Here is a 5,711-nt window from a genome sequence, read left to right on the forward strand (position 1 = left end):
CTGAGGAGGGAACAGAAAAGGTGAATTTATTTCCAGACAGTTGCATCACAAATAATAAAAGGAAGATTTTGTATTCATATAAAAAGCTTTTTCCATCTTTGGAGCACCCCAAACTACATCACAGACAATGAATTACTTTTTGAAGTGTAGCCACTTTTTTTTTTATTTGTTCATGGGGTGTGGGCGGCACTGGCTAGGCCAGTGTTTATTGCCCATCCCTAATTGTCTTTGTTCAGAGGGCATTTAAGAGTCAACCCCATTGCTATGGGTCTGGAGTCACATGTAGGCCAGACCAGGTAAGGACAGCAGATTTCCTTCCCTAAAGGACATTAGTGAACCAGATGGGTTTTTACGTAAATCGACAATGGTTTCATGGTCATCATTAGACTTTTAATTCCAGATTTTTATTGAATTTTGGGTCCCCAGAGCATTACCCTGGGTCTCTGGACTACCAGTCCAGTGACAATACCACTACGCCACCACCTCTCCCTATGATGCAAACAAATAGTTAGTTAGTGTACAAGATGCCACAAACAGCAAATGTGCTGGTTGAGAGAGAGAGATATTGGTCAGGACTACAAGCAAACTCTCCTTTTCTTTGAATAATGAAATGAGATCTTCGTCTGAACAGGCAGGCAAGTGCTTGGTTTAATGTCTAATCCAAAAGTCAATACCTCTGACAATGCTGGATTGCCTCAGTAACACACTAAAGCATCAAGATTAATGATGTGCTGAAGTTCTGAAGTTAATCAAAGGCTAGGTAGGGAATGACAGATAAATTTTAATGTAAATAAATACTGCAAAAAGGCCATCATTCAAACACAATGTGTAACTGATCAGTCAAGGTGCTCTAGCAGGATTTGGTACACTAGGGAAATGGAAACTCCAATAAATATAGAAAGAACATTTATAACCCAATATAGAGAGAAACTCCTGAACAATGACAACTTCAATAAGGACCAAACATTTGGCCACATCCTACAATATTAGTCTTGTGTAGGAGTTGCAAGCCATGGGAGATCTAGGCTGAAGGATAGTACTCTGATTGCCTTCATGACCTTCTGACTCAGAAGATTGCTGCCAATAGAACCTAACAGATACATACAAAATCACCTACTTTTAACACCTGCGTTGGTTTCCTTTAGCAGGATAATAATTTTTGGTTTCGAAGCTTGATGTCACAATGAACTTCTACCCGAACAGGTGGAAAAATCAAAAATTAAGTTGGAAAAAAACACCAATGGAACAAAGCTCAAGCATTCAGTGCCTGCAAAGTAAGTGTTCCTCTTTCACCAGGTATAGGATTGCACCCCTATTCCTGGTGAAAGGAGAAACACGAGATACCGGATTATGAAAACCTGTTGGAAATTCAAAGAGGAATCAGATATGGGGATGGTACAATATCCAAGATGGGGGTTTGTACAAAAAGCATTGATGACACCTTTTATATTGTTCTCTCTCACCACCCCAAGCAGGTTTATGCTTCTAGCCCTGTGATTTGAGCAATATATCACTGCCAATGAAAGTGATAAACAACCGCAAGCAAATTATACAGATCAGTGCTGAAGAAGTGCTCCACTCTCAGAGATGCTGACATTCGGAAGAAGCATTAAACCAAGACCCCCATCTATCCCCTCAGGGGGATCCCACGGCACAATTTCAAAGATGATCAGGGGAGGTTTCCTCAGCACCTTGGCCAATATTTGTCCCTCTCAACCCACTAAATGAAACTATCCAATTGTTATCACTTGCTGATTGTGGGAGCTTGCTGTGCACAGTCTAGTTGCTGAATTTATTACATTAACAATGACTACATTAACAATGACTACACTTCAAAAGTATTTAATTAGTTCTAAAACATTTTGGGATATATGGAAGTTGTGAAAGGTGCTGTAGAAATCCAAGAATTTCCATGATTTTCCATGCAGTAGTCACGGTCACTCAGCTAATGCTTTTAAGGTCACAGGAGTGCAGCTGACAGCAAAAGTACTACTCTCTTACCACCAGCAGTATTTGCAAATTTAAAATAGTCCTACCCGCCTTCTTCTCCAGTCATAACAACTGGCTGTCACTCTGACCTGCTACATGTACAAAGCTGAATCAGTGCATCAGCACCTTATTATAATGAAACAAACATGTTGGCGATTATGGTGCCAAATTTCCTAGTCTACCAGTTATGCTGATACAGAACCATAAATTGCAATCAGCTCTGCACTAGATGGCCATTCTGTTTAATATCTGCAGTATTTTAGTATGATCTCTGTGCCCCTTATACCTGGAATGGTCAGAATACAAATAACCTCAATACCAGATTTTCTTTCTTTTTTTCCAAACTGGCCTATACTGCTGCATGCAGCTTAGTCGAGACACAATGTTCCTAAACCAATTGTCTAACAGATCAGAAACTGCCTTTCAATTCTAGGGATTCTTCTTAAGGCAGGTTTCACCTCAGAAAAGCATGCAAATATACCCATTTCCTCTACCCCTACCTCACCAAAACCTAGTCCAGGTGAAGCTCCCTACATATTAAATCAATCCTTACATTTCCCTCTGACATCCCAGAAAGTTTCATATTCTTAATTTATCTTTATTACAATGGTTCTCTTGAATAGATTTTAGGAAGACGAGGTACAGGACTGGGAATGCAAAGTTACACGTTGGAGCTTATTAAATGCACACTAAATTTGAAGGCTTTCAAGGATATCTCTCCTCCACTGCAGGGTGATTCACCTGACTCAGAAATGACATTCTTTGTGGTTCTACTTTAGAACCAGCAGCTGGTTTTTGATGTTCAGAACTTTACATGTGGGCAGAGAGTAAAACAGTGCTCTAAGGCCAAATGCAAAATGATGGAAAAGCTATTACTGCACTTCCAATGATCAGTGAGAAAACAATGGATGAATCAGGACCTGGAGATTTGTCAGCCCGCAGTTCCAACAATTTGCTTAATACCACTTCCCTGGTGATTGTAATTTTCCCCAAGTTCCTCCCTCCCTTCCATTTCCTGATTTACAGCTATTTCTGGGAGTTACTTGTATCCTCTATAGTGAAAATCGATGCAAAATACCTGTTCAATTCATCTGCCATCTCCTTACTTTCCATTATTAATTCCCCAGGCTCACTTTCTACACAACCAATGCTCACTTTGTTAAGCCTTTTCTTATTTAAATATCTATAGAAACTCTTACTATCCATCTTTACATTTCTAGCTGGCTTTCTCTCGTACTCAAATTTTTCCCTCCTTATTAATCTTTTTGTCATTCTTTGCTGTTCTTTATAGTCTGTTCACTCTTCTGACCTGCCACCCATCTAGGTGGAATTATACGATTTTTCTTTAAGTTTGATACTGTCTTCAGCTTTAGTTAACTATGGATGGTGGATCCATCCCTTGTAAGCTTTCTTTCTCATTGGAATGTATCTGTTCTGTGTACTCTGAAATATCCCTTTAAAAGTCTGCAACTGCATCTCTATGGGCTTATCCCTTAACTTCATTCGCCAGTTCACTCTAGTTAGCTACTTTCATGCTGTCATATTTGCCTTTATTTAAGTTCAAAATACTAGTCTTGGACCTACTCTTTTCTCCCTCAAATTGAATGTAAAATTCAATCATGTTATGATCATTGCTATCTAGGGGTGCTTTCACTATGAACTTATCAATTAATCCCATCTCATTGCACAATACCAGGCCAAGTATAGCCTGCTCTCCGGTTGGCTCCAGAATCTGCTGTTCCAAGACAGGTGGCAGTGTCAAAGGCAGAGATAAAGACAGGTGGCAGTGTCAAAGGCAGGGAAAAGAAGAATAAAACCACCACTAAGAGCTGAGTTGCAAATTTAATTGTGACTAATTTTATTAGCTAATTATCTTACAACTGGTGATACTAAATGTTTCAACACACTGTTGACACAGATGTACCATAAGTAGCAAACATTTTGCTTATAGCATTTTTCACACAGCAGATTTGCAAATAGCTTCCGTAGTGTTGTCAATTGCACCGTCTGTGTTCTGAAACAATTGTGCTGTAGGGATGAAAGGTTATCGACCTGAAACGTTAACTCTGTTTCTCTCCACAGATGCTAACTGACCTAAGTTTTTCCAGCACTTTTTGTTCTTATTTCGTATTTCCAGCATCCGCAGTATTTTGCTTTTGTGCTGTAGGGGCTATTGTTTTAATAAGAAACAGCACTTCACACAGAACAATTAGATTCAACTGTACCAAATTATTCTAAACCCAAGAAAAATAGGACAGTGACACAACTCAAAACCTTAACTGATATTCTTTGTGGTTCTACTTTAGAACCAGCAGCTGGTTTTTGATGTTCAGAACTTTACATGTGAGCAGAGAGTAAAACAGTGCTTTAAGGCCAAATGCAAAATGATGGAAAAGCTATTACTGCACTTCCAATGATCAGTGAGAAAACAATGTACCATGACCATTTGTAATTCTGCTGTAATGTAGCTGAGCACAAGACTATGACTGCTCTTCAAACAGTTTTTGGGATATTGTAATTGTACTGTTCACATGTCCTCCTTAATTCAAGCTGAAGGGACCCAAAGTTTTGGCAGCAACGGGTGTTATTTTTGTACTCTACAGGTACAAAAGGTAACAAGTGGAACCTCAAACATCCCTCACACTGTGTTTATACTGATGCGAACATCATTTTACTACTGAGATTTAAACTAGGCTAACAGAAGAGATCAACATGTCGTCTCAAAGTCACTTGAGGGTGGCACACAATACAGCCAAGTACCTGCATTAGGCCCAAGTATTTATAGTCACCCTCTAAACCAAACGGACATTGCAAAATTATTAGCAAACACACTGTTCTACGTTTTAAGATTAAAGAGAGGTCAACCTGGGGCCATATCGTTAACATCAACAGCATTCATGGATTCCTTGGGGCGGTGGCGGGGGGGTTATTTTTGAGGACTAGTTAACTGCCAACTGTGCCTGGGAAACAAAATTGCATCATCACCACATTACTGGGTCCAAAGCCAATTCAAATCTTCAAATGGTTAAACTATAAATACAGCTTCTTACAGAATATATGCATCTTGTAAAGGGGTGGTGTACTCATGATTCAATGCTCCCTTTGAAGCCCATGATCAGCCGTGATTGTCTGGAATAGCAGAACAAACGTGATAAGTCATTTGGTCTACTCCTGCTCCTGTTCCTTGTCTTTTTGTGCAACTGCGGGGACTTAGCACATTGCAAAGCATAAGGCTGCCAAACGGATTGAAAATTAAGCAAACGTGATGTGCCAAACACCAAAACTGCCACCAAAGCCCACAGCTAAACAATACCACCTTTCCCTGCAGAGCATTCCACAACTTCACAGCTTCATATTCAAACTACTGTGGCGAGGGGTGGAAATCAAAATTAGGATCATGTCACCTGCCCTTATTTTATGTCACAGCCTCAACAGTACATGCGCCCATAAGGGACACAGAAAAGTTACTATAAAAACATCTCATTCAATGCCAAATCATATGCTACATGCACTTAATAGAAAAACAGAATACACTCCAGGGACATAAAGTCCAGGGATACAAGGTCTTTATGTCAGAGCCGTCCAAATTCAGGCACACCCTTCAGTTATTTACTTTCCACAAGGCACTCATCTTATGTGTAACCGCTTGTGTACAGAATATCTTAGTAAGGTATTAGAGGGTGACTTTGGAAAGCTGTGCTAAAATTATTTTACCTGTAATC

Source organism: Cetorhinus maximus, chromosome 4 (genome assembly GCF_964194155.1).
Source record: "Cetorhinus maximus chromosome 4, sCetMax3.hap1.1, whole genome shotgun sequence".
Classification (NCBI taxonomy): domain Eukaryota; kingdom Metazoa; phylum Chordata; class Chondrichthyes; order Lamniformes; family Cetorhinidae; genus Cetorhinus; species Cetorhinus maximus.